This window comes from Pteropus medius, unplaced genomic scaffold (genome assembly GCF_902729225.1).
Source record: "Pteropus medius unplaced genomic scaffold, Ma_sr-lr_union100, whole genome shotgun sequence".
Lineage (NCBI taxonomy): Eukaryota > Metazoa > Chordata > Mammalia > Chiroptera > Pteropodidae > Pteropus > Pteropus medius.
Window position 1 is genome coordinate 3,994,822 of NW_024353517.1, and position 20,869 is coordinate 4,015,690.

A 20,869-nucleotide genomic window follows, 5' to 3' on the forward strand; every position below is an offset into this window, starting at 1 on the left:
TTACCAATTTAGGGCTGGATTCAGTCATCATCCTGACAGCCTATGAATAGTCTGTTTTCAAGGATGGCCACAAGTGAAACCAAGCTAGTTGCTGGGCATTTTTACCAGCAAAGGCAGTGAGCTTCTGATGATGGCCCTTTGCTGATAATCTAGGAAGTTATAAGGGCAATCAATATACTTTTGAAGTCATCAAAACATGAGAACATTTCTTTGGGTTTCGAAGGCTACAAAGAGGACACTACAGCTATTTTGAGACATAGGTGCCCTTGAAGTGAAGGCATTCCTCTTTGTGGTTTGGACTTTGATAATCGGGTTCTCTGAGTGGGTCATGACTCAGTCAGTTGGGCCTTCTGTGTCACCCCAGTGAAAAAGATGTTACCCACAAGATGGGTTCTGTGTTGTGCTGAGGGGGCAGAATGACATGGTGGAAGCCATGTGGGCCAGTGGGCAGGAGACCCACCATCCAGCCCCAGTTCTCATACACACTAGCGTGTGACGCCATGAGAGGAGTCTCCTGGTCTCAGTTTCTTCACCCTACAGTGAAGGGGCCGGAACAACTGATTTCTAAGGTTTCTCCAAGCTCCCTGAACAACTAGAAATGACACGATACAAGACAGGAAGAGAGGGCCCATGTGCTCCTCACCTGTTAGCATATGGGAGTGTGGGCCCACCTCTTGCCAGGGCTGCCATTTTTAAAAGAGAAGAATTATGTTTTTTCATGTAAAATCTGATTATTAAAGTTGGCAAATAATTTAGCTTTTTAAAATAATACCATATAGGCCAAAAACTACACATCTGGGGAAAACTATGCCTAGTCAACAAGCTACTTTGGTACAGTAATTATAAATTTTCATAAGGTTTATCTTAATTAAAAAAGAAAACAAATGATCTCACTTATTACTCTTGTGGGCCTTCTGGGTTATTGGTGGTATTATTGCTACTGCTGGTGAAGATAGGAGAGTAGTGTGAGGTTATTAAGGTAAATAATAATCTAGCAAAATCGAGCAGCTATGATAGCAATACAGAAAAGGCAAATGACAGCCAAGTTGAATTATAATTGAATGATGAATGTTAGTAATAATATCAAGAATACCTCATCTGTTACCATTTTACATTATGTAAATCCCAAATACCTTTGAAAGTTTAGTAATTGTGTTAACCAAAGTTTAGATCAGAGGTTTAAAAAGGGAAATAAAGCCCAGGCAGGTGAGCTTAGTTCTAAAGCCAGGATATCAAGTCCTGTAAGGAGTCTGTGACCGTCACCTCACAGGTGCTGCAGAGGCCATCTGTGTCACCCGCATGACCAGCTGTCCTGGCCCATCGAAGAGCTTGTCACCACATCTAATCCACTCTGCATGCTGTCCCCTGTTCTCACTGCTCACTGGGATGGGCACTCGGTGACCCTCAGGCACGGAGCTGTGGATAGAGGAATCTTTTCCAAGGCGGGGGGTGGGGGGGGCAGTGGCCCTTTGGTACAAGGGAAAGTGAACCCCCAGCAATCAGGAAGGAGGTTTTATAAATAGCTGTTTTTGTTCTCTGAGCATGACTCTTGTGCCCGCTGTTCCTGCCAACAGATTTGTCTTGGCTCAGCATATTTCAGCTTCAGGGGGCAAGGTATTCCCTGGCTTTTTATACCAGGGACAAGATTTGTGTTCATGGCACTCAGAAAAATCTAGGGCAGTGAATGGAAAGGAGGACTGGAGACCAGAGACCAGGAGGGGGTGGGCAGAAACAAGGGGGGCAAAAAAGAGGGGAGAGCTCGGGAAGGGGATAAAGAAAACGGGATAAGAAAGGAGGGAGAAACCTGCCTAGCATGTATTTTATAGTATAAATATAGAATCTCTTTGCTAACCTATGAAGACGTTTAAGTCATTTTCATGTGTGAAAAATTATCTGTAAAATCACAGTTGACAGATCGTTTGCACTCAAGGGATCTTTGGGCTCCAGGGATACCCAATCAGGAGATCACAGGTTGCAAAGAATCTTCCAAAGCATAAAAAGAGTCCATGCATTGCTGTCAACATTTCTTAATGTGGAACATATAAAGACTGCATAAGCTAACTAGTGGGTTAAATTTTTTTGGCATAAAATGGAATTAAATCAATTGCCTCTTGGTAACCAGAGGCATTGATTGAATGGAAAATGGATGTTGTTGAATAATAAAAATGAAAAAATGAATTATTACTTAGAACAGAGATCTTATTCAATATGTCTCCCATGGTGGGGGCTCGTGAAGAATGAATAAAAAGCAGCACACTCTTTGATAGTACAAGGGTGCATGCAGAAGCACTATTCCATATCCTTCTCACGATACAGATTAGGAAACTGAGACCGGTCCTTGATGATGCACTGGCTGGAATTCAAACCCCAGCTCTGGACTTGTAGCTCTCATCCTTTACCTTTCCACTCACTCCCTGTGGCTCCTGTTGCTATGCCCCAGAGGCATCAGAGAGAAATGGAAAAGTCAGCCAGAGCCACAAAGCTGACTGCAAAGCTGTGGGCTATTCTCATTCTTGCTTGTGGGCTGGCTTGGCTCACAACCACCACTCAGGCCATGGGCATGGCCATGAGATCCCAGCTGGCTCTGGGTTGGTTGGCTCTGGCTGCTAAGGACCCCATGGCACTCTTCGCCACAGAGTCTGAGTTCTGGGCCTCCCTACTGGTCTCTGGTCTCCACTGTTGCCTCAAAGTAACAAAGGACCAAACCCACCGGCCTCATGTCCAGAGGAGCCTCTCCACCCCTTTAAGGGGAAGTCTGGGCTCCAGAGGATCTATTCCTTCAGAACAGTGTCCCTCATCTTCCACACAAGGCAGTTTATGTTTGTTTCCATGGACGACGGACATATTCTCCATTGGTAAGCTCTCTCGAATTCCATCTGGCACCTGACAGTATCTCCTCCTAAGGGCAGGACTCCAGCACAAAGCCTGCCAAAGTCTGAAATCAGATCCTCTCCCGATGCAGTACCCGGGGACACACATGTGCGCGTGCGGGTACACACGCAGGCCGAAACGGGGAGCTTCTCTGAGACTCTCCATCCACTGTCACCATCCCTGCTCACAGACCCTGCTTCTCTGAAGCCACAGTCTCTTCAAAGCCCCATGGCCCAATCTGAGAGGTGTTGCAGTGATGTGAATGCCACTACACTGTCCTGTTACTTTGGGGTGACCCTCAGGAGAGACAGCTAGTGAGGCAGCTAGGGTTTTCCTCTCCTGAGGCCTGAGTCTCTAGAGTGTTTTTCCAGTCAGTATTTGTCCTTGCCAAGGGAAAATAGCTCCCTTCCCCCATCCAAAAAGAAAAAAAAAAAAATCTCAGTGTTTGGCTGCTTTTAGCAATCCTTTCTCCCTTTGAAGATTTATTCGTGGAATGAAAATCCCCTTCAGGCCTATTTGGCTGAGGCTAGAGGGCTCTGAATAAGCTTGCTCTCACAGTTCTCAGAGAGCAAAGTCAAACACTGGGACAAAACGAAACCCTGCGCCGGGTGGGAAAGGGGCAGAGGCAGATGGGCTCGTGTATCTCTAAGGCTCTGTAATGACTCTTTATACTGAAGAGCTGTCCTGTAGCTTTTTGATTCTGAGCTATGCTTTACCAGCATTCACACACCCATCAGCGCAGGAGGGTGGGGACGGTTATAGCCCAGTGGGCGAGGACGGCTGATTAGAATGTAAGCCCTAAACGCCTGGAGAAGGCAGGCCACTTTGCTGGAACTGAGCTCTTGTGGAGGAAGGCCACTTCCTGGGTCCTGACCGAAGAAGGCCAGATACCAGGAACTGTCTGGGCAAGTGGCGGCAAACCCTAGAAGCAGGTTCACACTCTCACCCTACCGTAATTCCCAGGGGAGCCTTGAGAGAGACAGCAGAGCTCGGCTCTCCTTCTCTATTTCCTCCCGCCCTAGCTCACCCCCAGCCATGGGAATCATATCCGTCCTCACTTACCCGATGTTCCCTGTGTGCTGGAACTGCACTAGCAGCTTTATGAACCAAAACCCCCTCGCCTCATGTGGTTCTCACGTCTACCTTCTGTGGTAAGTGCTACGGCAATTGCTCTGCAGATGCGTTTGAGACTGCTGCTCTTGGCAAATGCAAAGCTAGATTGGAATGGTGTCGTGGAGTCTGAAGAGATGCAGGTTGAATGAGCCTTCTCTTTTCTCTTCCTCCCACAACCAGCCTTTCTGAGTGTGAGGCAGCGCCCGATTTATGATAGGTCAGGTGACAAAAGTTCCTTGGTGAGCCAGTTGTTTGTCACCCTGAGCATATTTCCCCATAGAAACAATGTTATGTTGATGTTGGGTTCCTAGGCTAACCTACAGAAGCCAAGTAGTCCATTATGTATCCAATGTCTCGTTTTGGAGACAGCTTGGTGGAAATGAAGCAGCTCTGGTGAGAAGCCAGAAAGGCCTGGGTTCAAGCCACAGGTCAGTCATTTACTTTCTATGTGGCCTTGGGCAAGTCACTGAGTCTCTGTTCCTTAGTTTCTTTATCTTTGAATTGGGATGATATTACCTTCCTCGCAGGGGTTGTTAGGAATATTAATTGAGACTGTATATATGGGTGACATGGTATACACTTAAATAATGGTGCAATAGAACTCCATTGCTATGTATAAAACTGGCTTTGTGGCCACATGGATTCTGAGTTCCAGCTTGAAATACAAGTGGCGTGTCTTTCCTGCTAAATTTGAGTTGGACAGTCTTTGCTTTCCTCAGCTTCCTGGGGAAAAAATATGGTGACTCTTCCGCCCTAAAATCCCTGGTGGCCATCCTGAAATCTGGGCTGGAGTTCTTATTAGGATAGGTCTGGATGTGCCAGAGTAAAGTGAGAAGGAGCAGAGGTAGGAAGGGGAATAAAGGGCATAATGTAAGAATGCATAAGATTTCTTCTTTCTGCTATGGTAAAATGAAGAGATGATCTGGTTGCTTCCTCCTGAGTTTCCTGTGCCTTCCACACCATCAACCAGATGAACACCTCCTGGTCAGAATTAAATATAGAGTAAGCAATTCCCTCCTTGCTTCCTTTACTTTTTCAGTCATGAAATTGTTAGCAAGGCAAGTCAGCAATTTATTAGATGGGTGGATGCCTGGATAAATAACCTCTTCCCATCTTTATTTCATGTTCTTCCTGTGCCAGTTTAAAAAATCTTAAATGGGAAAGCATCAGCCAGAACCTCACTCTGCCTGAGAAGACTGCAGTATACACTGCCAGCAAAATCCTTTCTGTTTTGCCCTTTTGAAAATCTCATCCATATGTTCTTGGCTTTGCTTCTGCTTTGACATTTGTGACTTCTTATACTTGTGTATATACTCCTAACACTTATTTCAGTGACTATGATCATGTGCACTTGTCACCCCCACCTGGTGTGGCATTCTGGCTGTGTGCTCTACCCCACTCTCTCACCCTATCTCGGAGGTCATGCTTGTCTCCCCTGATGAATATGACCTGTTCACTTTACTCTTTCTTTGTGAGGCTGGCAAACATGTCTCCACTGTGGCTATGACCTGCTGCTCCTCCCTGGCAATTCCTTGGGAGTACTGCTTGGCACCCCCTCTGCTGGGCTTCTTATTTCTAGCTCACACCTGCTGCCCTCTGTGGGCTTTGATTTTAGAGTTTCATTTGAACATTCTACTTTATCCCCTTTAAATCTCATTTTAAAGCTCTCCTGTCTAGTCTTCAAGTCTCTGGCAAAAATATTCCTCTTGGTTTATGTGACAAGCTCCCAATTCTTTGCCAGGGGCCTGTCGTTCCAGCATTGAGGTCCATGGTCCAGAACAGTCGTTCTCAGATCAGCTACAGAGCTGCTCTGTGTCCCCTGCTACATGCCTGTTTCTTCTAAATGTATGACTCATGGCTGAGGAAGAGACTAAAGCATCACCCCTGCCCCATGTCCCTTAGTTTCCTATTCAAGACACCAGAGTCACAGAGATACTAACCAGGATTATTCTGGATGTGTTTCTTATGCCCACACCCACAGGCATAAGGGAGACATAGTCTGTGGTCATATGTTTATGTGCACTCTTTTTTGTCTCTAATACGGGGGTTTTCACCAGTGTGAATTCAGCAAAATATTGGTCTCATTAGATGCTCTGGGGTAGAGAGATTCTGTGGTCAAGTAAATTTGGGAAGCTGAATACTTAATCCTGCTTTTGCATGGTCTCAATAGATTAGAATCCATATTAAAGGCTCTATGCTATTGTACAGAAAAGAATTATATTTAACTTGGAATTTCCCAAGTGTATTTGATGACTCCTTTCACCTCCATCTTCCTGTGAATTTCCTTTTAACATCTTGTGATATGAGCTTTAATCAATGCTACTTCAATACACACTCGAAGAAGACCCCCTGAGTAGCTAACTTCATGGGCTCTCATCAGACCTCATGATGATCCTGTTAGCTGTTCTGTTTTCCCTTCTCTAGAAGGTTCAAACCTAGCCTCCTTGGGTATAGTCTCACACTTCTATTTTTTTTCCCCAAACAGGGGTTCGGCATTTCCTCTTTATTTCCATATTACATCTATTATTAATCAGACTCTGACTTTGCTTTATGTTCTCTTTGACCTCCTGGGTCACTTTTCTTTCTGGATCGTTTCTTTTATGACATCTAGAAACCCTTCCTCAATGCAATTACACTGATGTCTTTAGTTTTCCTCAAGCCCATTCATTCTCTCCTTTGGTAGGAGACCAGTTTATATTTGTGGCACCAATAATTTGTGATCAAGGTCAATCAAGTAAAATAGATAATTGGCCCCTGTCACATCCCTAAGGTTATATTTCCAATGTGACGCTTGAAGGCCCACAGCTCTTCTCAGGCCTAGAAATGTGTTTATTTGACTTGCACAGTGGTTTTTAAAATTGGAAGATTTTATATACACACCTGCAGCCCAGCTTCTCTTGAGAAATCAGATCTGTTAAAATTGGGTTGCTTTCCAACTTGGCAACAATTCGCTGGAGCTGAGTACTGGCTGCTCCCATTACACAAGGCACATGCTCTCCATGTTGTTAGAGTCCCCACCACTCCTTAAAGCCTCACATCTCCTTATTTCTCTCATTTACATTAACTCCCTGGCTTCTGTGCCATTTGGATCTGTGACCTCTCGCATAGACTTTTGTAGTTTCTTCCAGGAATTTTCTTAGAAGCTGTCTCAAGAGTGTCTCCCCAACTTTCTTCTCATCTGATCATTCCCATCTGAGCTGTTGGTACCTTTGGACATGAGTCCTAATATGTGTTTGATTTCAAGGTCTGACCAGCTGCAGCAGGGTAAGACTTGAAGCTGTTAGTATTTGCAAAACTCACATGCACAGGGCTAAAATAATCATCCCAAGTCCTGCTTTTCTGGGAAAAAAAAAATTTTCAGTTGCTCTGTATTTATAAGTCGGGCACAACCTGGTAGGTTTATTAACTATTTGACAATCATGGAACTCTAAATAATAAATTTATCCTTTAACTACTGGAGAAATAGCTTAAGCTCATATTGACCTTTCTCCTGAATTTTTCACTTTCCAATTTTCTTTAGTACACTTATCACCAGTTGGGCAGGTAAAATAAGTAGGAATCGTGAACCAGGCCATTGGCTCAAATCGGAGGGCAGCCTGTTGTATTTTCATCCCAACCTTGCATGTGTCTGCAGAAGCCTTGATTGTGAGCAACCTCCATCCCTTTCCTTGCCTAAGTTCAGAGACAAAGTGATACGGAAGAGGAAAGGGAGAACCTGTTTAATTAGAACGCTCTGTGTTGACAGCTCCAATAAAAGTTTCACTAAGACTAATGGTTTTGGGGTTTTATTTATCCACAATGTTCCTAATACCTCTTGCCCTGTGGTAACCCCAAGCTGAAGATTACAGACACACTTTCAACTCATTGAGTTCAAAGGCAAGGTAGGGTACTTGGCTTGATTGGCACTTTGGAATGCTCTCCAGAAAGGCCCACTTTCAAGATTAAAGGGACTCTTCATTCAACTGAATAGAAAAGATGTTGTTACTAGACAATGAGGAATTTCATACTAAGTGTAGGTTCAATAAACATGAATATTCAACTATTATGTAAGGCCCTGATGCTTTAGCAACTTGAGGGTATAAGTACATTCTTGGAATGAGGAGAGCCCCTCTTTTATTTAAGAGCATTAGAAGATTGGGAAAATGCTTTCTTCGTAAAGTGTGAAGTGGTAAGGCTAAAAAAATCATTTGCTCCTACAATCTTCAAAGTAGAGATTTGATGACCTCCTGCCCTTTATAGAAGGGATGCTTACACTGGGGAGGGGGCTGAAACCTAAAGTTCTGTCCAAAGCTAAGATTGTGTAAGCTATCATTATATCTAAGAATCACAATGCTATGCACTTAAATTGGACATTCTAAGTGTAGTCAGATATATACTGTTGAATATTCTCCTTATTAATTCCTGCAGTTATCAATAGCATCATATTAACACTTGAAACATTTCAAATCCATTTGTTTATCTTCTCTAATTCTCATAAGCTCTTGTGAGATAGTTGTAATTTCCATTTTTTTTCACCAGAAAATTAAGAATCAAAGAAGTGAGAAACTTTTGCAAGGGCGCCAGTTAAGTTAGAGGCAGGGTGGTAGCTGAAACTCAGTTCTTCTCATTTTGAATGCAACGAAACCTGGGAATTAGTATCTACATTTCATTTAAGGATGACACAGCCTGACATATGGAGTTGTAAAACCATTTGCTCAGAATTTCTTGAGAGATAATTCACTTATTTCACTGAAGAGAGTTACTGAGTTTCCTAATAAGTCCAGAAAAAGGCAGCTTTCAAAATTTCCTTTGGCCGTATAATAAGTTCATTGAAATATTCTTTAGAACATATTGATTTAAACAAGTAATTAAAATTAATCATTTTACTCTGTCTTGAGAATATCTATTACTCTTCCACCTTGTTTTTCAACCCCATTTTAATAAAACGTGTGCAAGTATGAGCAATTTAAAGAAAATATATCAGAATGAATATGCTAACCACATCAGCTCGAGATATAAAGATGGACTCTGATGTATCACAGAAATGCCCTTATATATAAGGACAATAATTCTCCAAAGTTATAATTAGCAACGTATAACAGAGGTTTAATAAACTCTGATATTTCTTTTCTCTTGAGCTAAAACAAATAAAAAACATGTTAAGCTAAGTTTAAAAGCCACCTAACTCAACTTCTGCATGAGAGAATGATACGTGGATTTTTTTTTCAACATAAATTTCTACTTCCACAACCAAATAGCACGCTTCAAAGTTCAGGGTTTGTAAGAAAGCCCTGTGGTTGGTTTCTATAGTTTTTCTGGCTCTGATATGTACTAACTTTCCCAGGTTAGCAAAGCCAGTTCCCCTTATCTCTCTCCTGACACCCTCTTCTTCCTGTTTCCTCCTGGGGTTACCTCTCCTCTCTCCCTAGGTCTCCGTCTGACCTCACATCTTGTTCTGTTCTAAGGCTTCAGCAAGGCTTAGTAGGTAAAGATCTCATGTTTTTAGGAGCCTGAAATTTTGGCTCTGGAAATACTTTGAAAGGGAATTCATTCCTTCATTGATATATTCAAAAAGCATTTGTTGACCATGTCACCATTCACCCACTCACCTATAGGATAAAGTGCAAAGTCCTGTGCAGAGCACCAAGATCTTGCTGTAGTTGCCTCCCGCCTGCCTTCCCGCCTCACCTGGGTACCTCTCTCCATTCCTCTCATGTCCAGTAGGCACTCACACTTCTGCCCTTCGCCCAGGCTGCATGCATCCTCCTGGCATTCCCCTGGTTCCTTCTTTCTTCCGTGAGTTCTCATTTCTTTCTCAAGCCTGCACTTTCGAATGTAACCTTTCTGAAGTCTAATCTCACTTTCTCAGGTGCTCCCACAATACACTCACTATTCATGTCCCCTTGTTCAAAGAAAGCTCACTGCATCATATTGTCTTTCCTTCTTTTGTGAGGTTTTGAGGAAGGGCTGGTGTTGTGGGTTGAATTGTGCCCTCCAAAAAGTTATGCCGAAGCCCTAACCCCTGTGCCTGTGAATGTGACTGCAATTGAAAATAGGGTCTTTGCTGATGTAATCAAGTTAAAATGAGATCAGACTGGATTAGGTGGGCCAAATCCAATGACTAGTGTCCTTAGAAGAAGATCTGGCTGGAGAGACAGAGACACAGAAGAAGAAGTCCAGGCGAAGACGAAGGCAGAGATAGTAGTGACGCAACTACAAGTCAAGGAATGCCAAGAATTGCTGGCAACCAGCAGAAGCAAGAAGAAAAGCGTGGAACAGATTCTCTCTCAGAACCTGGGGAAGGACCTAATCCTGCCAACACTTTGATATCAGAATTCTAGCCTCCAGAACAGTAAAAAAATAAATTTCTGTTGTTTTAAGCCCAGTTCGTGGTAATTTGTAATGGCAACCCTAGGAAATGATTCCAGTTGATAATAGCTTCTGTACAAGCTCATCTTCCCAGTTAGACACATGGACTCCTGGAAATAGGAGCTGCGGTAATCCATATTTCCTCTCAGCCTTCACGTGATGCTAACAGAAAACAGATGCTCAACACATTTTGAATGAGGGAACATACTCACACCACCCTTCTGATTTTAAGTTAGTGGATCCCCCCAAAGAGGGTTCAGACCTTTCTCTGAGTGAGCGAACTTATGAACGAGTGGGGAGATAAAATTTAGCACCAAAACGACGACATATAAAAGACAAAGAGAAAAAATCAAGTGGGAGAAAATGTACGAAAAACTTTACAGGTAGATTCAAATAGAAAGTGGAGGCCAGGCCTGGGCGTGTTCAGAAGATTGTAGATTGTATTTTGAAAAAAGTACTAGGTAATTAATTATTAGGCCCCAGAAAAAGATGTCATACTAGAGGACATCTCGTGCGAGGAGTTAAGGGCATGTGTAGGGAAGGCGAGAGTAGTGGAACAAGCAAATAATAAGACTGGACTGGTGTTTGAGGAGAAAAATTTTATAAAGGGCCCTAACTGCAAATCAGCTGAATTTAAATTCTATAAAATGGATCATGAGTTGTGGCAATAGGTTCCTGTGTGGCAGCAAGAGGACAAAAATACAGGTAGCTCCAAGTAGGGTGGGCCTAAGAGAGAGAAGAGCACCCAGATGGGCCCGGAGGCTGCTGAGGAAATTCTGAGGAGGGGACATCTTGGGGACCAACTGGGAATTGAGGAACAAAGGAGGTAGGAGTTCTTGTAGGGGACACACTTGTCAGTTGTGAGGTGGGAAAGCAGAGGGCTCCCATTTGGTGGGTGTAGTGAGCTCACTCAGAGAAGATGCTGTGTTTGTCATCCCAGACAAATGAGGCTGTCTTCTGTTTTTAGAAAACTTTGCAAGACATTTCACAACTTCTCTCAATAACTCATTTTAGCCTTGACTATGTCTCCAAGCCAGGAGATTCTTCCTTTCATCCCAAACAGCAATCCTCACTTTAGAAGCACATTTTCTCCCCTTCATACTTTCCTGAGTCAAGATGAAGAGTAAGGAGGTGTGGTCACTATTTCCTGTTGTGATTCCTTCACACACTTCAGGCCCAACCCCATACATTCTCTGATTCTCCTCTCCAGGAAAAAATGCTTTTTGTTTATTTAAAAACTTCTCATGGGTCCTGTTAATCGTCTCGGTGGCTCTTGTCTAGTTTCTCTCTTGGGTGCTGCTTTGGTCATGGGGCCCCAAACTGGGCGATCATAGAGGCATGGAAGTGTAGCAGGATATGTGGAGGCTGTGGAATCAGACAGACCTAGGTTCGAATAGCAGCTCCCCTGTTAACTAATTGTCTGTTCTGAGCAAATTGCATAATCTCTCTGAGCCTCAATTTTCTCATCTGCAAAATGGACCAATAATCTTTTATCTTATACTTGGGGAGTTGTGCCAATTAAAAATAACGATCATGAAATTCTTGAAAGTATTAATAAACCATTGCTCCTGTTGTTAGCATGAGTTAGAGCAATGCTGATTATATTGGGAATGACACATTTTTAAGCCCTTTAATAAACACCCTGATAGTCATGTGTGCTTGAAAAATTATGCCGCTGCAGAGTTCAGATGGCAACTCTTGCTGTCCTCTGATGGTCACATAAAACAAAAAATGGTCTTTTCCAGATATAGTAAAACTAGGTACAGACCTGAGAACTCTGCTAAGAGTATCAGATCTTTTTATTCATTCTCCACAAAAGTAGAGCTGCATAACATAGCAAATAGTTATTACACTTGCAAAGAGACTTGAGTAATGATATCTTTAAAACTCTCATATCAACTGAACAAAATCACTGGAATTTTTTTAATTGGAAAAGAGTATTAAAACTCCCACTGCAGATAAACTCACTCTAATCACCTCCTTTATATCATTTTCCTTTAATAAGCTGTAAATGCTACTAGTTGATAATGTTTTAAACCAGTGTGATCCCAAGTAACTTGTGCAGTAAAAATGCTGACGGAAAATATGTTCGAATGCTAATAGTGTTTATTTCTTTAGGGAACAATATGATTTATTTTTCTACAATAAGCTTTAATTACTTGCATAAAGAAAAGTTATTTTAAAAATAGTACATACAACTATATAAAAACATGTTATTACAAATATTTAAAAATATGGGTATCAAGTAAACAGCTGAAATGTACCAAAATGGCAATGTTGTGTTTCTGTGTGATGGGACTATGGATGATTGTTTTCTCTTACTTTAGCTTTTCTGAACTTTACGAATTACTTATAATTATATCGCAATATATGATGTAATCATACTGTATGATGTATTATTATATAATAATAAATGTATTGGTATTTTACTGAAAAATCTTTATCAAGATAAATGAAGAAAAAATGCCATATATTGCTACACTGATGACTCATATCCTATAACCAATAGATATTTCTCTGTCCCTCCTAGAGAATAACCAAACCTCAATTTTAGGGCTTTTGAGTCATCTAACATGACTATTATCTGATGTAGGATCTGTTGTAATATCATTAATAATAATAGCCAGCATTGATGTGCCAAGCCTCTGAAATAAGCACTTGTTATTAGAAACAATATGCATTGTTTCATTGGATCTTCAAAAAATTCTGTGAGGTAAGGTACTTGTGGTAGGCAGAATAATGTCCTGAAGATGTCCATGTTCTAACCCCTGGAACCTATGGATATGAATAAAGTTACATGGCAAAGGGCAATTAAGGTTGCAGATAGAATTTCAACTGGCAGTCAGCTAACGTCGAGGTGGGGAAATTATCCTGGGTTGTCTGAGTGGGTTCAATGTAATCGCAAGGGTCCTTTTTGGTGGAAGAGGGAGGCAGAAAAGAAACTGTCAGAGGGATGCGATGAGAGAAAGACTGGACTAGCCATTGCTGGCTTTAAAGATGGAAGAGGGCCACTAACCAAGGAATGTGGGCAGCCTCTAAATGCAGGAAAAGTCAAGGAAATAGATTCTATTTTAGAGCCTCCAGAAAGAAATTCAACCCTGATGACACCTTGATTTTAGCCCAGTGAGACCTATTTCAGACTTCTGACCTCCAAAACTGTAACATAGTAAATATATGTTGTCTTGAGCCACTAAGTTAAGCTAATTTGTTATAGTAGCCTTCAGAAATTAATATAGTTTTATATTTCAATTTTATAGATTGAAGTTTAGAAGAGTAACTTGATCAAGGTCACATACAAGTGGTTTGTGACAACTCCAGCATTTGAGTCCAGGTTGTCCAATCGTAAAATCTGTACTCTTGGGTACTTGGCTCCACTGGAGCCCCAAGATGATTGCCCAGCACCTGCCTTAGCATAAAAGTGGAACCCCTCTCCAACCGCTCCCTGTTCTTGAGGATGGTTCTAATTGTTAGAATTGATGTCCTTTATTTGCAGCTCAAATTGGTCTAGCTAGTCACTTTTCTTACTGATTTATCATGCAAAAAAACCCAATTCCCCCTTCATGAAAAACACTTTAAAATATCTGAGGGCAATAATCACTTCTCCCTGTCTTCACTTTTTGAGTGAAACAATCCCAAATTCAGCCCTTCCTTGTAAGATGTGGTTTCAAGTTCCAGGACTTTCTCGACCTCTCCCTTCTGGAAAGCATCCAGAGTGTCAATACCCATTAGAGGACCTGGCCAGTTCTCATCTTACTTTGAACTTGTGTACTTTGATTTTCTTCCATGAGGTTATCATGCTGACCTTAGCCCTCCTGAACTTGATTCTATACTACATCTTGAGCTCTTTGATGGAAATATTTCTAGAGATTAATCAATAAATAAATACTGATAACTCTTGGATTATCTGGCCTAAAAGAATTGAAAACATAGCTTGCTTTCAAGTTCCTTCTGATATTTTCACAAACTGATTCCACTTTGTTGACATGAATTATACCTTTCTTGTTCCAGCCTGGCAAGGACTAGAAGAAAAGACCTGTTAAGCTACAGGTCAATTTACCTGTTAAGGTAAGACCTGTTAAGCTACAGTTCAATTTACCTGTTAGGTAAACCGGCAACTTTTTAGGGAGCCTTGAGATATCATAGGCTACTCATGTGTATCAGCCTGAAAAAATGGTGCTGTCAGTTCCATCATGGATGGGGGAGCCAGGAGAAAGTGGAAGGAAATGTTAAGAGTTAATGCGATTTCATCATATTATTTAAAATATTGTGAATCTTTACAGCAGAGAGATCTGCACACAAATATTAATAAAAGCCTCCTAAAATCTTTGACCATCCACAGCTTTAAATGATTCATGTTGCTATTCCCTTGTTTCTGCAAAATATCAAGGGCTGACTGTAAACAAGTAAGACAGCCAAAAAAAAAAAAAACACCCCAAAAAAACCCTGGTCTTCTGCTGTTGCATAATGATGAATGCCTGGTGGAAAAAAAAAATCCAAAAAAACAAAAACACAAACCCATATTTCATTCATTTTACTCTCTTCGTCTCTCCCAAGGAAGCGTGTGGAGGGTGGGTGATAAAACATTCCTGTGGGCTAGTATATAAACATTCAAGTAATTAAATAAGTTGCTCTGTCAGAATTGACTTGAAGAGTCAAAGATTTGAACACAAAGCTTAAGGTGTGCACTTCCTTTATAAATACCTATAGAACTAAGAATAGAAATAGAAAATAGCACAATCAATTTCATTTGGGGCTTTTCTGAATCCCAAATATTTGGAAAAAAATTGCTAGATTGAGGGAAAAAGTGCAGACAGTTGGGACCTCTGGGTGCCTAGGGCTGGTCTTTCGCAGGTGCGAAGTACCAGAGGAGGAGAAGGTAAGCCCAATTCAGGGCACAAAACGAAGGATTTTAACCCTACTGTATCTGCTGATATTGTACCTTTATGTGTTGGGAAAGTCAAACACTTGAGCTGTAACATCAGGGTACTTCACAGGGCTCCTGAAAAGAATAACTTAGAATGGTTTTATTTTTAGATAAAAACAGAAGATCTTATATAAATGGTGATACAGTTTATGCTTGTGACTGCAGAGCATACTATAGATATTCAAGAAAGGAGGCCCTTTCATATCTAGAACTATGATTTGAGCTTTGCTGGTTTCTATTTTGCCTCCCACAGAACATCTCTGTGTTCATCCAAAGTGGGAAACTAGATGCTCGGTGGGTGAGGGGAGAGCAAACATCAGTGAAGGAAGGTAGTTATGTCTCTAGTGTCTGACTGCCCTGGACCACTCACCTGCCAGCCACTGTGCACTCCATGGGCCCAGCTGGTAAGCTCTGTGTAACCATGGAGCACATGGCACCTGCCCTGCAACCCGTCCTTATTCACTCCTACACCATTCCTCCTGTTTACCATGTCACTTGGGTCTGTGACCCCTACCTCGATCCTGCCTCTAGCCTGGACTTGGCATTTGGACTCAAAAATCTCATATTTAGACCCCAAATTTCTGCCTCTTGGACACCCAAGGAGCCAGTGGAAGGCATTTTCTCTACAGCTTCAGTTCTGTAGAATCCAACCCAATCCTGTCTGGTTAATTGGTGCCATCCTCCTGCCCCCTACAGAGGGATTTCAACAGATTCAGTGTACCACAGCGGAGACCTCCTCCAACTTTTAGTTATCCTCCAACTTTTCAGTTCAAGAGCCATGCGAATGAAGCAACGACCCTATGGTAACTGAATCCCATTTGCCACTCCAACAGAAAAGTCTTTTATTGGCAATGTTTTACTGGCAATCTAAGGCCATGCTTTCCTCATGCTTGTCATTCAACAATATTCAACAACAAATGTTTATTGAGAACCTACAATGTGTCACATTATCTCATTAAATACTTATAACAACCCTGCAAGATTTTCAGGGGAGGAAGCAAAGGATTAAAGAGATTAAGTAACTTGCCCAAGGTCATACAACTAGTAAGTGGCAGAGCCAAGTTTTGATGCTAACTTAGACCAGACCCTGGTGCCTAAGTGCTTAGTTATTTGCGAGCTGTATTTCTAATGTCTTAAGGACTCGGGCTACATTAGGGCTTGTGGGGAACCCCTCAACAGCTACTCCACAGCCCTGGCTCCAAGAAAGCTAACACTCCAGAGCCTATCAATTACCCAAGGGCTTTTGGAAAAGGTAGTCAGCTTCTGGTAGGAATAAAGCACTATTTCGGTCCCTTTGAAGATCCTAACAGGAAATACCTTGCTTCAGCCTAAACTGCTGAGGGACAGATTCAAGTGGATGGCACTCAACAGGTTTGGAATAACACATTCTCCAAGTGCTCTGAGTTTCTGACCAACAACAAAAAAAATTCTATAGTTAGACTTCTCTTTCTGGACACTCACTTACAGTGATATTGGAATTAGGTAGCTCTCTGTATATATTCCACATAGACAAAAATCTTCATGGAGAGTTAGTGCAGAAACTTCATGGAGGGCTGGCCCTTGGGTATCTGGAAGACTAGTGGTACACTCTCAGCTCCCCTGAGAATACTGACTACTGCCTGTTTGAGTGGTTGATATCTTCTCCCTCCTACCTGATGCAAAATCCTCTTTCCTCCATTCTTTCACCTTCATTGCAAACATCCCCACTCTATGAGCCCTGGCAAATGTATCTGTTTTATTCATTCCTCTTGCCTTGCCGAAGCCAGCTCACAAGTGTGAGATCTGTACAGTTTCACAGGGCCCCACACTTAGAAGGGCTCTATGCTTGGTTTAATGCTCTGCTGTCACTGACTTGAAATTCTTAATAATTTTTGAAAGAGGGGCCTTGCATTTTGCACTGGCCCACATAAATCATGTAGTTGGTCCTGCTCCTTGCCATGGACATTAGATGGGGAGAAGGGTTGTGCCACACAAGTTAAGAGTGGGCGGTGTACCTCTTGCCCCACTTTAGAATGAAGCAGGCATTTTCCCACGGAGACAATCCATAATGGTGGATGGAGGTGCTAAGAGCTCCATCCTCTTTAGCCTTAAATTTTTTCATCTCTGAAATGGGGACAGTAGCACTTACCCTTGCACTTTACTGTGAGCCCTGAGTGAAATCATGTACAATAAGTATCCATCAGGGTGTTTGATATATAACAGATGTTCGCTAAATGAAATCCATGGGAGAGAGCAGGTGCAGTAAACAGAGTTTGAACTCTGACACTAGGAGCTAGGTTAGAATCATATCAGACTCACGTGGTGATCATTTCACAATATGTACAAATATTGAATCACTGTTGTACACCTGTAACTAATATAATGTTACATGTCAATTATATTTCAATTAAAGAAAAAGAATTGTATCAGCTCTACTGCTTAAAAAGTTGTATGCCCTCGGTTAAGCGACTTGACTTCTAGCCTTTGTTCCTTTATCTGTAAAATGGAAATGCTAACATTTACCCTGGATGGTTGTTTTGGGATTTAAATAATCAAATATATTTAAAGAAACTAGTTTATTGCCAGGTATTAATAGGAGCTCAAAAAAATAACAGTTCTGGGTTTAGTTCCCATATAACTCTATTTCTGTACTCTAAACAATTCATTTACAAGTGATGTTTGGGATGAAACCATTAAGTGTCTTATATTATACAACTTCCTGTATACTGTATTATCTACTAAATAAACCTCCTGTATGTGAAAAAAATTTTCTAAAAAATATTTGAAGATTATTTCTCTTCTCTGCTAGTCTACAAATTACTTGAAGGCAGGAACCATGTCTTGCTTACCCTTGTAGCCTAGAACACTTTCTAACACGTTAGAATCTCAGTTGAATTAAATCTTTCTTCTGTTGTTTGTGTCAACAATGAGATGATCATTTTTTATAACATTCCTAAATTAGCAATTAATAATTACTCTGTCAAGGATTAGAAAGTAGAATGTATCAAACATAGCGCCGTTTCTGCCATTAAAAGCCTTTTTTCCCCCTTGACTATCGCACTAGGCTCATCCTCCTGCATTGTGGGGTCTGGTTCTTGCACCATTAACAAAACAATTCCACTAGGAAACATAATTTAATTTTGTGCAACCAATCTCCTTCCTTGGCAACAGCTTGTATAGAGAGACATTCCTGAAACACCAACATCTGAGTCATAGTTTGAGGCCTCTGAGGATTCAAAGAGGACTCAGAACTATGACTTTTAACCATTTGAGGGTCATGGGTCCCGTCAGAAACCTTCTGATAGTTATGGACATTCTTTCCAGAAAAACATATTGAATATCTTACATACAATAACACGGTGTTTGCAGAGCTCCTGCAGGCCTTGTGCCTCGGGTTAAGAGTTCTTGTTGGAATAGCCCTGAAAATTCAGTGAGCCAAGCCAAAGATTCAAGCTTCCAGATAAATTTGAGCCTTGACTAGTCACACTCCCTTGTTCAAAAGAAAAGAGTCACAATTCCCTAGATTTAACTTCAGGGTTATCCTTGAGGGCCCTGTCCCAGGCATTAAACAGTAAAGGCCTCCAGACAAGCAGTGCGTACTCTGGAAAACCTGAATTCAGCAGAATAAAACAAAGACTTGTTTGATAATATCGTTTACATTTCCAAATCCCCAGTATCAAGCTTTCTTCCTATCCCTTGTGGCCCTTCCTAAGTTTAGCTGCTGGTGTAATGGGGTAACCATGGCAACAACCACCTGCCTATTTAAAACCATCTCCAAAGCTAAATAAGGAAGCCTGGAGAAAATGGCTGCTCGCCTGCCTCTCAGTGGACAAATTGGGCACTCCTGGGTATTTTCAACATGAGCAAACAGGCAGGGTAGAAGCAGCATGGATTCAAAATTCTTAACAGGAAGTGTTCTGGGACCTGGTGAAACATGGCCTACCTCTATGCCACTGTGTCTTCATTTATTAGTAGGCACATGGATTTACATGCAAATCCCCATGCCTATCATTCTAGGTGACCACACTACCTTGACCTGAATCAGGTGAAGGGTGAGGCAGGCACCTAACTGCAAAAAGTAGTCTTGTGAATGGGAACTGGGAAGTAGGAAGGAAAAACAGTCATTTGGGGCAAAGTAAATTTGTTTAAAGTTTTCACTGTAATGTGCGATTACAACTTTTTTTCTGACAGAAGTATCTTTCTAATGGTACTCAATTATGTAGATGATTGATGATTGCTCTATTTATGTCATATGTTGACCTATGGATTTTTGGAATACAGAGAAATTTCTCCATCTGTCTGCCTCCTTGCTTTCTACCAGCTATGGTGGTTTTGCTTCTTTTTGTGCCAAGAGACCACATAACTGACCACACTGCACAGCTTGCTCTTCTCCAAGCATGCTGCATTCTTGTACTTCTTGGTATCTTTTTGTATATTTGGTTCCTTCTCCTTGGGTTGCCCCTCACTTTTTGTTGACCTGGAAAATATGTACTTGTTTTCTGTGTCTTGGTTTGGGCATCTGTCGTTGGAAAGCCTGCCACACCAAGTTCCATGCCTTTGCTTTGTGTTCACCATGCATATCTGCTTTCCAGTCTGTCTCCACTATTGGACTGAGAGCCCCCCAACACATGGCTATTCAAAACAGCTATGGAGCAGTGCCTGGTACCTGGTATGTTTACAAAAGATACATTCATTCAATAGATGAATGAATGAACAGAACCTCCTGTATTTCACAAGCATATGGCATCTTAACAAGCATGTGTGCACGAGTATGTATAAAGGTACCTGTGTGAAAAGACCATGAAAGTCTGGAATGGATGGAAGAGTACTTTTTTTTTTTCTACATGATTTTGTGTATATATGAGAGTGAAAAAGATGGTGAGAAGACATCAATTGATTTGTAAGTTTGTTACTATAGTAGGAACAGGGGCTAGAAGTATATATTAATAGTGTTTCGTGAGTGTGCAAGATCTGTGTGTGTGTGAGAAACAGAAGAGGCCGGTGACAGAATGCACATCCTAAGAAGATTAGTTCAGCTACTATTAGATCCTATAGCTCACTTTTCCCGAAGCTGAAGTAGCTTCATTAGGTTCAGTTTCTGATCCCTAAAAATACTTTCTTCTTCCTGGCCAACCTCCTAGGCTGTGGGATCAGGGGAAAGGAGTAGGAATAAAAATGTGGAGCTTTTTAGGAGTTGGGTTTTAAATGAATGTCTTCAGATAACACCAGACTTCTGCTTTAAAGAGGCTAGTGCAGGCTACAGTCAAGCCCATGGAGCTCAGGGCAAGTCCTTCTTCCCCACCTGCCTGAGGGTAGAGTGGAACCCAGTGGTCATCTTGAAATGGTGCAACAAACAGGAAAGAGAAAGGATGACAATTAACCACGGAGAAGGAAAAAATAAGGGAGAAAGGCAGTTTAATCCCAGGAGTAGCTCTATGCCAGTCACAACTCACTTCTCTCAAATTCCCTTCCACCAGCAAGAAGGGGTTGGCTTTATTTGCAAATGATCTGGTTTTCTCTCTGTTATCATTTTCGTACCTAATATCCAGACTTCACATAGGGTGCACAGGCTCAGGCTGGGATCTGGTGGGCTCGGGGTCTCGCCGGCTCTGCACCGGCCTACCTCTGCTGCCC

At 41.8% G+C, this 20,869-nt stretch overlaps 1 protein-coding gene across 9 annotated transcripts in view; it reads right to left on the reverse strand.

Annotated features, from left to right (window-relative positions):
• DGKG (diacylglycerol kinase gamma) overlaps positions 1 to 20,869 on the reverse strand; it is a 189,093-nt gene that overhangs the window by 69,578 nt on the left and 98,646 nt on the right. The gene's annotated exons all lie outside the window — the stretch shown is intronic.